A 16,398-nucleotide genomic window follows, 5' to 3' on the forward strand; every position below is an offset into this window, starting at 1 on the left:
ATGTGTATATGTGTCTGTGTGTCTCCATGCGTGCCTGTCTCCATGTGTATATGTGTGTCTGTGTGTCTGTGTTCGTGCCTGTCTCCATGCGTATATGTGTGTCTGTGTGTCTGTGTTCGTGCCTGTCTCCATGTGTATATGTGTGTCTGTGTTCGTGCCTGTGTTTGTGCCTGTCTCCATGTGTATATGTGTGTCTGTGTTCGTGCCTGTCTCCATGCGTATATGTGTGTCTGTGTTCGTGCCTGTCTCCATGCGTATATGTGTGTCTGTGTTCGTGCCTGTATCCATGTGTATATGTGTGTCTGTGTGTCTGTGTTCGTGCCTGTCTCCATGTGTATATGTGTGTCTGTGTTCGTGCCTGTCTCCATGTGTATATGTGTGTCTGTGTTCGTGCCTGTGTTTGTGCCTGTCTCCATGTGTATATGTGTGTCTGTGTTCGTGCCTGTCTCCATGCGTATATGTGTGTCTGTGTTCGTGCCTTTCTCCATGCGTATATGTGTGTCTGTGTTCGTGCCTGTCTCCATGTGTATATGTGTGTCTGTGTTCGTGCCTGTCTCCATGTGTATATGTGTGTCTGTGTTCGTGCCTGTCTCCATGCGTATATGTGTGTCTGTGTTCGTGCCTGTCTCCATGTGTATATGTGTGTCTGTGTTTGTGCCTGTCTCCATGTGTATATGTGTGTGTCTGTGTGTCTGTGTTCGTGCCTGTCTCTATGTGTATATGTGTGTCTGTGTTCGTGCCTGTCTCTATGTGTATATGTGTGTCTGTGTGTCTGTGTTCGTGCCTGTCTCCATGTGTATATGTGTGTCTGTGTTCGTGCCTGTCTCCATGTGTATATGTGTGTCTGTGTGTCTGTGTTCGTGCCTGTCTCCATGTGTATATGTGTGTCTGTGTTCGTGCCTGTGTTTGTGCCTGTCTCCATGTGTATATGTGTGTCTGTGTTCGTGCCTGTCTCCATGCGTATATGTGTGTCTGTGTTCGTGCCTGTCTCCATGCGTATATGTGTGTCTGTGTTCGTGCCTGTCTCCATGTGTATATGTGTGTCTGTGTTCGTGCCTGTCTCCATGTGTATATGTGTGTCTGTGTTATGTGTGTCTGTGTTCGTGCCTGTCTCCATGCGTATATGTGTGTCTGTGTTCGTGCCTGTCTCCATGTGTATATGTGTGTCTGTGTTCGTGCCTGTCTCCATGTGTATATGTGTGTCTGTGTTCGTGCCTGTCTCCATGCGTATATGTGTGTCTGTGTTCGTGCCTGTCTCCATGTGTATATGTGTGTCTGTGTTCGTGCCTGTCTCCATGTGTATATGTGTGTCTGTGTGTCTGTGTTCGTGCCTGTCTCTATGTGTATATGTGTGTCTGTGTGTCTGTGTTCGTGCCTGTCTCCATGTGTATATATGTGTGTCTGTGTGTCTGTGTTCGTGCCTGTCTCTATGTGTATATGTGTGTCTGTGTGTCTGTGTTCGTGCCTGTCTCCATGTGTATATGTGTGTCTGTGTGTCTGTGTTCGTGCCTGTCTCCATGTGTATATGTGTGTCTGTGTTCGTGCCTGTCTCCATGCGTATATATGTGTCTGTGTTCGTGCCTGTCTCCATGTGTATATGTGTGTCTGTGTTCGTGCCTGTCTCCATGCGTATATGTGTGTCTGTGTTCGTGCCTGTCTCCATGTGTATATGTGTGTCTGTGTTCGTGCCTGTCTCCATGCGTATATGTGTGTCTGTGTGTCTGTGTTCGTGCCTGTCTCCATGTGTATATGTGTGTCTGTGTGTCTGTGTTTGTGCCTGTCTCCATGTGTATATGTGTGTGTCTGTGTGTCTGTGTTCGTGCCTGTCTCTATGTGTATATGTGTGTCTGTGTTCGTGCCTGTCTCTATGTGTATATGTGTGTCTGTGTGTCTGTGTTCGTGCCTGTCTCCATGTGTATATGTGTGTCTGTGTTCGTGCCTGTCTCCATGTGTGTCTGTGTGTCTGTGTTCGTGCCTGTCTCCATGTGTATATGTGTGTCTGTGTGTCTGTGTTCGTGCCTGTCTCCATGTGTATATGTGTGTCTGTGTTCGTGCCTGTCTCCATGTGTATATGTGTGTCTGTGTGTCTGTGTTCGTGCCTGTCTCCATGTGTATATGTGTGTCTGTGTTCGTGCCTGTCTCCATGTGTATATGTGTGTCTGTGTTCGTGCCTGTCTCTATGTGTATATGTGTGTCTGTGTTCGTGCCTGTCTCCATGCGTATATGTGTGTCTGTGTTCGTGCCTGTCTCCATGTGTATATGTGTGTCTGTGTTCGTGCCTGTGTTTGTGCCTGTCTCCATGTGTATATGTGTGTCTGTGTGTCTGTGTTCGTGCCTGTCTCCATGCGTATATGTGTGTCTGTGTTCGTGCCTGTCTCCATGTGTATATGTGTGTCTGTGTTCGTGCCTGTCTCCATGTGTATATGTGTGTCTGTGTTCGTGCCTGTCTCCATGTGTATATGTGTGTCTGTGTTCGTGCCTGTCTCCATGTGTATATGTGTGTCTGTGTGTCTGTGTTCGTGCCTGTCTCTATGTGTATATGTGTGTCTGTGTTCGTGCCTGTCTCTATGTGTATATGTGTGTCTGTGTGTCTGTGTTCGTGCCTGTGTTCGTGCCTGTCTCCATGTGTATATGTGTGTCTGTGTGTCTGTGTTCGTGCCTGTCTCTATGTGTATATGTGTGTCTGTGTTCGTGCCTGTCTCCATGTGTATATGTGTGTCTGTGTGTCTGTGTTCGTGCCTGTCTCCATGGGTATATGTGTGTCTGTGTGTCTGTGTTCGTGCCTGTCTCTATGCGTATATGTGTGTCTGTGTTCGTGTCTGTCTCCATGTGTATATGTGTGTCTGTGTTCGTGCCTGTCTCCATGTGTGTCTGTGTGTCTGTGTTCGTGCCTGTCTCCATGTGTATATGTGTGTTCGTGTCTGTGTTCGTGCCTGTCTCCATGTGTATATGTGTGTCTGTGTTCGTGCCTGTCTCCATGTGTATATGTGTGTCTGTGTTCGTGCCTGTCTCCATGTGTATATGTGTGTCTGTGTTCGTGCCTGTCTCCATGTGTATATGTGTGTCTGTGTTCGTGCCTGTCTCCATGCGTATATGTTTGTCTGTGTTCGTGCCTGTCTCCATGTGTATATGTGTGTCTGTGTTCGTGCCTGTCTCCATGCGTATATGTGTGTCTGTGTTCGTGCCTGTCTCCATGTGTATATGTGTGTCTGTGTTCGTGCCTGTCTCCATGTGTATATGTGTGTCTGTGTTCGTGCCTGTCTCCATGTGTATATGAGTGTCTGTGTTCGTGCCTGTCTCCATGCGTATATGTGTGTCTGTGTTCGTGCCTGTCTCCATGCGTATATGTGTGTCTGTGTTCGTGCCTGTCTCCATGTGTATATGTGTGTCTGTGTGTCTGTGTTCGTGCCTGTCTCCATGTGTATATGTGTGTCTGTGTTCGTGCCTGTCTCCATGTGTATATGTGTGTCTGTGTGTCTGTGTTCGTGCCTGTCTCCATGTGTATATGTGTGTCTGTGTGTCTGTGTTCGTGCCTGTCTCCATGCGTATATGTGTGTCTGTGTTCGTGCCTGTCTCCATGTGTATATGTGTGTCTGTGTTCGTGCCTGTCTCCATGTGTATATGTGTGTCTGTGTTTGTGCCTGTCACCATGTGTATATGTGTGTCTGTGTTTGTGCCTGTCTCCATGTGTATATGTGTGTCTGTGTGTCTGTGTTCGTGTCTGTGTTTGTGCCTGTCTCCATGCGTATATGTGTGTCTGTGTTTGTGCCTGTCTCCATGCGTATATGTGTGTCTGTGTGTCTGTGTTTGTGCCTGTCACCATGTGTATATGTGTGTCTGTGTTCGTGCCTGTCTCCATGTGTATATGTGTGTCTGTGTGTCTGTGTTCGTGCCTGTCTCCATGCGTATATGTGTGTCTGTGTTCGTGCCTGTCTCCATGTGTATATGTGTGTCTGTGTTCGTGCCTGTCTCCATGTGTATATGTGTGTCTGTGTTCGTGCCTGTCTCCATGTGTATATGTGTGTCTGTGTTCGTGCCTGTCTCCATGCGTATATGTGTGTCTGTGTTCGTGCCTGTCTCCATGCGTATATGTGTGTCTGTGTTCGTGCCTGTCTCCATGTGTATATGTGTGTCTGTGTGTCTGTGTTCGTGCCTGTCTCCATGTGTATATGTGTGTCTGTGTTCGTGCCTGTCTCCATGTGTATATGTGTGTCTGTGTGTCTGTGTTCGTGCCTGTCTCCATGTGTATATGTGTGTCTGTGTGTCTGTGTTCGTGCCTGTCTCCATGCGTATATGTGTGTCTGTGTTCGTGCCTGTCTCCATGTGTATATGTGTGTCTGTGTTTGTGCCTGTCTCCATGTGTATATGTGTGTCTGTGTGTCTGTGTTCGTGTCTGTGTTTGTGCCTGTCTCCATGCGTATATGTGTGTCTGTGTTTGTGCCTGTCTCCATGCGTATATGTGTGTCTGTGTGTCTGTGTTTGTGCCTGTCACCATGTGTATATGTGTGTCTGTGTTCGTGCCTATCTCCATGTGTATATGTGTGTCTGTTTGTCTGTGTTCGTGCCTGTCTCCATGTGTATATGTGTGTCTGTGTTCGTGCCTGTCTCCATGTGTATATGTGTGTCTGTGTTCGTGCCTGTCTCCATGTGTATATATGTGTGTCTGTGTGTCTGTGTTCGTGCCTGTCTCCATGCGTATATGTGTGTCTGTGTTCGTGCCTGTCTCCATGTGTATATGTGTGTCTGTGTCCGTGCCTGTCTCCATGCGTATATGTGTGTCTGTGTGTCTGTGTTTGTGCCTGTCACCATGTGTATATGTGTGTCTGTGTTCGTGCCTGTCTCCATGCGTATATGTGTGTCTGTGTTCGTGCCTGTCTCCATGCGTATATGTGTGTCTGTGTTCGTGCCTGTCTCCATGTGTATATGTGTGTCTGTGTTTGTGCCTGTCTCCATGCGTATATGTGTGTCTGTGTTCGTGCCTGTCTCCATGCGTATATGTGTGTCTGTGTTCGTGCCTGTCTCCATGCGTATATGTGTGTCTGTGTTCGTGCCTGTCTCCATGTGTATATGTGTGTCTGTGTTCATGCCTGTCTCCATGTGTATATGTGTGTCTGTGTTTGTGCCTGTCTCCATGCGTATATGTGTGTCTGTGTGTCTGTGTTCGTGCCTGTCTCCATGCGTATATGTGTGTCTGTGTTCGTGCCTGTCTCCATGTGTGTCTGTGTGTCTGTGTTCGTGCCTGTCTCCATGTGTATATGTGTGTCTGTGTTCGTGCCTGTCTCCATGCGTATATGTGTGTCTGTGTTCGTGCCTGTCTCCATGTGTGTCTGTGTTCGTGCCTGTCTCCATGCGTATATGTGTGTCTGTGTGTCTGTGTTTGTGCCTGTCACCATGTGTATATGTGTGTCTGTGTTCGTGCCTGTCTCCATGCGTATATGTGTGTCTGTGTTCGTGCCTGTCTCCATGTGTATATGTGTGTCTGTGTTCGTGCCTGTCTCCATGTGTATATGTGTGTCTGTGTTCGTGCCTGTCTCCATGTGTATATGTGTGTCTGTGTGTCTGTGTTCGTGCCTGTCTCCATGTATATATGTGTGTCTGTGTGTCTGTGTTCGTGCCTGTCTCCATGTGTATATGTGTGTCTGTGTGTCTGTGTTCGTGCCTGTCTCCATGTGTATATGTGTGTCTGTGTGTCTGTGTTCGTGTCTGTGTTCGTGCCTGTCTCCATGCGTATATGTGTGTCTGTGTTCGTGCCTGTCTCCATGTGTATATGTGTGTCTGTGTGTCTGTGTTCGTGCCTGTCTCCATGTGTATATGTGTATATGTGTGTCTGTGTTCGTGCCTGTCTCCATGTGTATATGTGTGTCTGTGTGTCTGTGTTCGTGCCTGTCTCCATGTGTGTCTGTGTGTCTGTGTTCGTGCCTGTCTCCATGTGTATATATGTGTGTCTGTGTGTCTGTGTTCGTGCCTGTCTCCATGTGTATATGTGTGTCTGTGTGTCTGTGTTCGTGCCTGTCTCCATGTGTATATGTGTGTCTGTGTTCGTGTCTGTGTTCGTGCCTGTCTCCATGCGTATATGTGTGTCTGTGTTTGTGCCTGTCTCCATGTGTATATGTGTGTCTGTGTGTCTGTGTTCGTGCCTGTCTCCATGTGTATATGTGTGTCTGTGTGTCTGTGTTCGTGCCTGTGTTCGTGCCTGTCTCCATGTGTATATGTGTGTCTGTGTTCGTGCCTGTGTTCGTGCCTGTGTTCGTGCCCACACAACGATACAACACCTTCACACGACCACCCACACTACTAATGCCTACTGTCTACTACTGCCTACTGTTGTCTACTACTGCCTACAGTCTACTACTGTCTACTACTGTCTACTGTGTACCACTGTCTACTACTGTCTATCACTGTCTTCGACTGTCTACTGTTGTCTACTACTGACTACCACTGTCTACTACTGTCTGCTACTGTCTACTACTGCCTACAGTCTACTACTGTCTACTACTGTCTACTGTGTACCACTGTCTACTACTGTCTATCACTGTCTTCGACTGTCTACTGTTGTCTACTACTGTCTACTACTGACTACCACTGTCTACTACTGTCTGCTACTGTCTGCTACTGTCTGCTACTGTCTGCTACTGTCTACTACTGCCTACAGTCTACTACTGTCTGCTACTGTCTACTAATGTCTACTGTTGTCTGCTACTGTCTACTACTGTCTATCACTGTCTTCGACTGTCTACTGTTGTCTACTACTGTCTACTACTGTCTATCACTGTCTTCGACTGTCTACTGTTGTCTACTACTGTCTACTACTGTCTACTACTGTCTATCACTGTCTTCGACTGTCTACTGTTGTCTACTACTGTCTACTACTGTCTATCACTGTCTTCGACTGTCTACTGTTGTCTACTACTGTCTACTACTGTCTACTACTGTCTGCTACTGTCTGCTACTGTCTACTACTGTCTACTACTGTCTGCTACTGTCTGCTACTGTCTACTACTGTCTACTACTGTCTACAGTCTACTACTGCCTACTACTGTCTACTGTTGTCTACTACTGTCTACTCCTGTCTGCTACTGTCTACTACTGTCTACTACTGTCTACTACTGTCTACTACTGCCTACAGTCTACTACTGTCTACTACTGTCTACTACTGTCTACTGTTGTCTACTACTGCCTACAGTCTACTACTGTCTACTGTGTACCACTGTCTACTACTGTCTATCACTGTCTTCGACTGTCTACTGTTGTCTACTACTGTCTACTACTGTCTACTAATGTCTACTACTGTCTACTACTGTCTACTAATGTCTGCTACTGTCTACTACTGTCTGCTTCTGTCTACTCCTGTCTACTACTGACTACTACTGTCTACCACTGTCTACTACTGTCTATCACTGTCTTCGACTGTCTACTGTTGTAAACTACTGTCTACTACTGACTACTACTGTCTACTCCTGTCTACTACTGTCTGCTACTGTCTGCTACTGTCTGCTACTGTCTGCTTACTACTGACTACTACTGTCTACTCCTGTCTACTACTGTCTGCTACTGTCTGCTTACTACTGACTACTACTGTCTACTCCTGTCTACTACTGTCTGCTACTGTCTGCTTACTACTGACTACTACTGTCTACTCCTGTCTACTACTGTCTGCTACTGTCTGCTACTGTCTGCTTACTACTGTCTGCTACTGTCTACTCCTGTCTACTACTGTCTACTACTGTCTGCTTACTACTGTCTGCTACTCTCTGCTACTGTCTGCTTACTACTGCTTACTACTGACTACTACTGTCTACTACTGTCTGCTACTGTCTACTACTGACTAATACTGTCTACTACTGACTACTACTGTCTACTACTGACTACTACTGTCTATTACTGACTACTACTGTCTACTACTGACTACTACTGACTACTACTGTCTACTACTGACTACTACTGTCTATTACTGAATACTACTGTCTACTACTGACTACTACTGACTACTACTGTCTACTACTGACTACTACTGACTACTACTGTCTGCTACTGTCTACTACTACTGACTACTACTGTCTACTACTGTCTACTACTGACTAATACTGTCTGCTACTGTCTACTACTGACTACTACTGTCTATTACTGACTACTACTGTCTACTACTGACTACTACTGTCTACTCCTGTCCTGTCTACTCCTGTCTACTACTGTCTACTCCTGTCTGCTTACTACTGTCTGCTACTCTCTGCTACTGTCTGCTTACTACTGCTTACTACTGACTACTACTGTCTACTAATGTCTGCTACTGTCTACTACTGACTACTACTGTCTGCTACTGTCTACTACTGACTACTACTGTCTACTACTGTCTGCTACTGTCTACTACTGACTACTACTGTCTATTACTGACTACTAATGTCTACTACTGTCTACTACTGACTACTACTGTCTACTACTGTCTACTACTGACTACTACTGACTACTACTGTCTGCTACTGTCTACTACTACTGACTACTACTGTCTACTACTGTCTACTACTGACTAATACTGTCTGCTACTGTCTACTACTGACTACTACTGTCTACTACTGTCTACTACTGTCTACTACTGTCTACTACTGTCTGCTACTGTCTACTCCTGTCTACTACTGACTACTACTGTCTGCTACTGACTACTACTGACTACTACTGACTACTACTGACTACTACTGTCTACTACTGTCTGTTGTCTACAAATATCTAGTATGGCTCTGGTCAATGGCTCTGTCTGCTACTGTCTGCTACTGTCTGCTACTGTCTGCTGTCTGCTTACTACTGACTACTACTGTCTACTCCTGTCTACTACTGTCTGCTACTGTCTGCTTACTACTGACTACTACTGTCTACTCCTGTCTACTACTGTCTGCTACTGTCTGCTTACTACTGACTACTACTGTCTACTCCTGTCTACTACTGTCTGCTACTGTCTGCTACTGTCTGCTTACTACTGTCTGCTACTGTCTACTCCTGTCTACTACTGTCTACTACTGTCTGCTTACTACTGTCTGCTACTCTCTGCTACTGTCTGCTTACTACTGCTTACTACTGACTACTACTGTCTACTACTGTCTGCTACTGTCTACTACTGACTAATACTGTCTACTACTGACTACTACTGTCTACTACTGACTACTACTGTCTATTACTGACTACTACTGTCTACTACTGACTACTACTGACTACTACTGTCTACTACTGACTACTACTGTCTATTACTGAATACTACTGTCTACTACTGTCTACTACTGACTACTACTGACTACTACTGTCTACTACTGACTACTACTGACTGCTACTGTCTGCTACTGTCTACTACTACTGACTACTACTGTCTACTACTGTCTACTACTGACTAATACTGTCTGCTATTGTCTACTACTGACTACTACTGTCTATTACTGACTACTACTGTCTACTACTGACTACTACTGTCTACTACTGTCTACTACTGTCTACTCCTGTCCTGTCAACTCATGTCTACTACTGTCTACTCCTGTCTGCTTACTACTGTCTGCTACTCTCTGCTACTGTCTGCTTACTACTGCTTACTACTGACTACTACTGTCTACTAATGTCTGCTACTGTCTACTACTGACTACTACTGTCTGCTACTGTCTACTACTGACTACTACTGTCTACTACTGTCTGCTACTGTCTACTACTGACTACTACTGTCTATTACTGACTACTACTGTCTACTACTGTCTACTACTGACTACTACTGTCTACTACTGTCTACTACTGACTACTACTGTCTGCTACTGTCTACTACTACTGACTACTACTGTCTACTACTGTCTACTACTGACTAATACTGTCTGCTACTGTCTACTACTGACTACTACTGTCTATTACTGACCACTACTGTCTACTACTGTCTACTACTGACTACTACTGTCTACTACTGTCTACTACTGTCTACTACTGTCTGCTACTGTCTACTCCTGTCTACTACTGACTACTACTGTCTACTACTGACTACTACTGTTTGCTACTGTCTACTACTGTCTACTACTGACTACTACTGTCTGCTACTGACTACTACTGACTACTACTGACTACTACTGCCTACTACTGACTACTACTACTGACTAATACTGTCTGCTACTGTCTACTACTACTGACTACTACTGTCTACTACTGTCTACTACTGACTACTACTCTCTACTACTGTCTGTTGTCTACAAATATCTAGTATGGCTCTGGTCAAAAGTAGTGCACACACGTCAGTCAGTCCTTTTTAACTTCATGACAAACAGACATGGCAGTCAGTCCTGTTTAACTTCATGACAAACCTAAATGTCAGTCAGTCCTGTTAAACCTCATGACAAACCTAAATGTCAGTTAGTCCTGTTAAACTGCATGACAAACAGACACGTCAATCAGTCCTGTTACACTAAATGACAAACACACCTCAGTCAGCTGCTTGGTGACTCAACCTTCTGGGGTGACCACTGGACAGAGAATGACTCACCTTCTAGGGAGACCACTGGACAGAGAATGACTGAACTTCTGGCGAGACCACTGGACAGAGAATGACTCACCTTCTGGGGAGACCACTGGACATAGAATGACTCACCTTCTGGGGAGACCACTGGACAGAGAATGACTCACCTTCTGGTGAGACCACTGGACAGAGAATGACTGAACTTCTGGGGAGACCACTGGACAGAGAATGACTGAACTTCTGGGGAGACCACTGGACAGAGAATGACTGACCTTCTGGGGAGACCACTGGACAGAGAATGACTGACCATCTGGGGAGACCACTGGACAGAGAATGACTGACCTTCTGAGGAGACCACTGGACAGAGAATGACTCACCTTCTGGGGAAACCACTGGACAGAGAATGACTGACCTTCTGGGGAGACCACTGGACAGAGAATGACTGACCTTCTGGGGAGACCACTGGATAGAGAATGACTCACCTTCTGGGGAGACCACTGGACAGAGAATAACTCACCTTCTGGGGAGACCACTGGACAGATAATGACTGACCCTTCTGGGGAGACTACTGGACAGAGAATGAGTGACCTTCTGGAGAGACCACTGGATAGAGAATAACTCACCGTCTGGGGAGACCACTGGATAGAGAATGACTCACCTTCTGGGGAGACCACTGGACAGAGAATGACTCACCTTCTGGGGAGACCACTGGACAGAGAATGACTCACATTCTGGGGAGACCACTGGACAGAGAATGACTGACCCTTCTGGGGAGACTACTGGACAGAGAATGACTCACCTTCTGGGGAGACCACTGGACAGAGAATGACTCACCTTCTGGGGAGACCACTGGACAGAGAATGACTCACCTTCTGGGGAGACCACTGGACAGAGAATGACTGACCTTCTGGGGAGACCACTGGACAGAGAATGACTCACCTTCTGGGGAGACCACTGGACAGAGAATGACTCACCTTCTGGGGAGACCACTGGACAGAGAATAACTCACCTTCTGGGGAGACCACTGGATAGAGAATGACTCACCGTCTGGGGAGACCACTGGATAGAGAATGACTCACCTTCTGGGGAGACCACTGGACAGAGAATGACTCACATTCTGGGGAGACCACTGGACAGAGAATGACTGACCCTTCTGGGGAGACTACTGGACAGAGAATGACTCACCGTCTGGGGAGACCACTGGATAGAGAATGACTCACCTTCTGGGGAGACCACTGGATAGAGAATGACTCACCTTCTGGGGAGACCACTGGACAGAGAATGACTCACCTTCTGGGGAGACCACTGGACAGAGAATGACTCACATTCTGGGGAGACCACTGGACAGAGAATGACTGACCCTTCTGGGGAGACTACTGGACAGAGAATGACTCACCTTCTGGGGAGACCACTGGACAGAGAATGACTCACCTTCTGGGGAGACCACTGGACAGAGAATGACTCACCTTCTGGGGAGACCACTGGACAGAGAATGACTGACCTTCTGGGGAGACCACTGGACAGAGAATGACTCACCTTCTGGGGAGACCACTGGACAGAGAATGACTCACCTTCTGGGGAGACCACTGGACAGAGAATAACTCACCTTCTGGGGAGACCACTGGATAGAGAATGACTCACCGTCTGGGGAGACCACTGGATAGAGAATGACTCACCTTCTGGGGAGACCACTGGACAGAGAATGACTCACATTCTGGGGAGACCACTGGACAGAGAATGACTGACCCTTCTGGGGAGACTACTGGACAGAGAATGAATCACCGTCTGGGGAGACCACTGGATAGAGAATGACTCACCTTCTGGGGAGACCACTGGATAGAGAATGACTCACCTTCTGGGGAGACCACTGGACAGAGAATGACTCACCTTCTGGGGAGACCACTGGACAGAGAATGACTCACATTCTGGGGAGACCACTGGACAGAGAATGACTGACCCTTCTGGGGAGACTACTGGACAGAGAATGACTGACCTTCTGGGGAGACCACTGGATAGAGAATGACTCACCGTCTGGGGAGACCACTGGATAGAGAATAACTCACCTTCTGGGGAGACCACTGGACAGAGAATGACTCACATTCTGGGGAGACCACTGGACAGAGAATGACTCACATTCTGGGGAGACCACTGGACAGAGAATGACTGGACCCTTCTGGGGAGACTACTGGGCAGAGAATGACTGACCTTCTGGGGGGACCACTGGATAGAGAATGACTGACCTTCTGGGGAGACCACTGGACAGAGAATGACGGACCTTCTGGGGAGACCACTGGATAGAGAATGACTCACCTTCTGGGGAGACCACTGGACAGAGAATGACTCACCTTCTGGGGAGACCACTGGATAGAGAATGACTCAACTTCTGGGGAGACCACTGGATAGAGAATGACTGACCTTCTGGGGAGACCACTGGACAGAGAATGACTGACCTTCTGGGGAGACCACTGGACAGAGAATGACTGACCCTTCTGGGGAGACTACTGGACAGAGAATGACTGACCTTCTGGGGAGACCACTGGATAGAGAATGACTCACCGTCTGGGGAGACCACTGGATAGAGAATAACTCACCTTCTGGGGAGACCACTGGACAGAGAATGACTCACATTCTGGGGAGACCACTGGACAGAGAATGACTCACATTCTGGGGAGACCACTGGACAGAGAATGACTGGACCCTTCTGGGGAGACTACTGGGCAGAGAATGACTGACCTTCTGGGGAGACCACTGGATAGAGAATGACTGACCTTCTGGGGAGACCACTGGACAGAGAATGACGGACCTTCTGGGGAGACCACTGGATAGAGAATGACTCACCTTCTGGGGAGACCACTGGACAGAGAATGACTCACCTTCTGGGGAGACCACTGGATAGAGAATGACTCAACTTCTGGGGAGACCACTGGATAGAGAATGACTGACCTTCTGGGGAGACCACTGGACAGAGAATGACTGACCTTCTGGGGAGACCACTAGACAGAGAATGACTGACCTTCTGGGGAGACCACTGGACAGAGAATGACGGACCTTCTGGGGAGACCACTGGATAGAGAATGACTCACCTTCTGGGGAGACCACTAGACAGAGAATGACTCACCTTCTGGGGAGACCACTGGACAGAGAATGACTCACATTCTGGGGAGACCACTGGACAGAGAATGACTGACCCTTCTGGGGAGACTACTGGACAGAGAATGACTGACCTTCTGGGGAGACCACTGGATAGAGAATGACTCACCGTCTGGGGAGACCACTGGATAGAGAATGACTCACCTTCTGGGGAGACCACTGGACAGAGAATGACTCACCTTCTGGGGAGACCACTGGACAGAGAATGACTCACATTCTGGGGAGACCACTGGCAGAGAATGACTGACCCTTCTGGGGAGACTACTGGACAGAGAATGACTGACCTTCTGGGGAGACCACTGAATAGAGAATGACTGACCTTCTGGGGAGACCATTGGACAGAGAATGACTGACCTTCTTGGGAGACCACTGGACAGAGAATGACTGACCGTCTGGGGAGACCACTGGACAGAGAATGACTGACCTTCTGGGGAGACCACTGGACAGAGAATGACTGACCTTCTGGGGAGACCACTGGACAGAAGAATGACTCACCACCTGGGGAAACCACTGGACAGAGAATGACTGACCTTCTGGGGAGACCATTGGACAGAGAATGACTGACCTTCTGGGGAGACCACTGGACAGAGAATGACTCACCTTCTGGGGAGACCACTGGACAGAGAATGACTGACCTTCTGGGGAGACTACTGGACAGAGAATGACTGACCTTCTGGGGAGACTACTGGACAGAGAATGACTGACCTTCTGGGGAGACCACTGGACAGAGAAAATGACCCACAGAGTGTGCTTAGCTGCTCATACTAACACATAATCCCCATGGATTTTACACTTCATCCTTGTTTGGACTAGAGCAGAGCAGGCATACAGGGTTTGCGTCACAAATGGCGCCCTATTCCATTTATAGTGCCCTATTGGCCCTTGTCTAAAGTAGTGCACCACATAGGGAATAGGGTGTCATTTGCGAAGAATACAGCCAGGCTGTAACATACGACTGGTCCACCAACTGCTGATGTGTTCAGGGCAGTCAAATGACTCTTAATGACCATGCCTGTTATGGTATGGTACGGTGTGTTGTGTTTATGCTATGTTATGCTTTGTTATACAACGGGTGGGTCTTATCCTGGATGCTGATTGGTTAAAACCAAAACGGTGTCCGTTCCACAAGTTACCTCTGGCTAATGCTATAACGTTGAAATGCCTATTTACCCTGTTCAGTCTGACTGGTTTTCAACAGCGGAGATTTGTATTGACCTTGCTGTCTGTCTCTCTGACCTTGCTGTCTGTCTCTCTGACCTTGCTGTCTGTCGCTCTGACCTTGCTGTCTGTCTCTCTGACCTTGCTGTCTGTCTCTCTGACCTTGCTGTCTGTCGCTCTGACCTTGCTGTCTGTCTCTCTGACCTTGCTGTCTGTCGCTCTGACCTTGCTGTCTGTCTCTCTGACCTTGCTGTCTGTCGCTCTGACCTTGCTGTCTGTCTCTCCGACATTTGGAACATAGTTTCAATAGTCAGATTCGATCTCCAGCTGTTCCATAGTAACGAACATGTTGGTATGAGACAGACAGGCTGGCAGCTTTTCTTAGCCAGTCGAAATCATGAATCAGCATAATTTGTATGTATATAAAGACATTTAAATGGAAAACACAAAATGCAGTTAGTTTGCTGTCATTACACATTGAGTAAAAAGTGATTGTGTTATCTGTTTAGTTGGCTAGCTCCTCTGAATAGTGTCCTGGGCGAGAGAGAAAATGTTCTATGTCAGGCGAAATCACGCATCATTAGCTCATTGTTATGGATGTATCCCCCAAAAATCCCTAGAAAACAGCTTAAACAAACAAAAACGCAGCTTCTTTGCTGTTATTCTGGCTGCACTGTTTGACGTGACTGTGTTAGCCGTAGTTGGCTAGCTAGCAGGCAACGGATAAGAACATTGTCAACCATCATGGAATGGAACATTTAGAACGAACGACTGGCTCGCCTCCAAAGGTTTGGAACAAAAATACTGGGTCGCGTACCAGGCAACCGAACCGATAGAACAAACGACCAGCCGGCTTGGATAGTAATCCTTGATTTCTGTCAGGACTATATCTCATGAAAGGATTAAATGGTATGAATAAATTCATAAAATAACAGTGTGTTGGTTACAAAAGCCTCCCTAACAGGTTCTACCCCCAAGCCGGAAGACTACTGAACAGTTAATCAAATGGCTTTTTAAAATTATTATTATTTATTATTATTATTTATTATTATTATTATTATTATTATTCCCCTTTATTTAACCAGGTAGGCCGGTTGAGAACAAGTTCTCATTTACAACTGCGACCTGGCCAAGATAAAGAAAAATAAGACTACTGAAGAGCGAATCAAATGGTAGAGGAAACCAAGCCTAGATTTAACTTTAGCCTGCAGCTTTGATATGTGCTGAGAGAAGGACAGTGTACCGTCTAGCCATACTCCCAAGTACTTGTATGAGGTGACTACCTCAAACTCTAAACCCTCAGAGGTAGTAATAACACCTGTGGGAAGAGGGGTATTCTCCTTACCAAACCACATGACCTTTGTTTTGGAGGTGTTCAGAACAATGTTAAGGGTAGAGAAAGCTTATTGGACACTAAGAAAGCTTTGTTGTAGAGCATTTAACACAAAATACGGGGAGGGGCCAGCTGAGTATAAAACTGTATCATCTGCATATAAATGGAAAAGAGAGCTTCCTACTGCCTGAGCTGTGTTGTTGACGTAAATTGAGAAGAGCGTGGGGCCTAGGATTGAGCCCTGGGGTACTCCCTTGGTGACAGGCAGTGGCTGAGACAGCAGATATTC

This window comes from Oncorhynchus nerka, linkage group LG4, assembly GCF_034236695.1.
Source record: "Oncorhynchus nerka isolate Pitt River linkage group LG4, Oner_Uvic_2.0, whole genome shotgun sequence".
NCBI lineage: Eukaryota > Metazoa > Chordata > Actinopteri > Salmoniformes > Salmonidae > Oncorhynchus > Oncorhynchus nerka.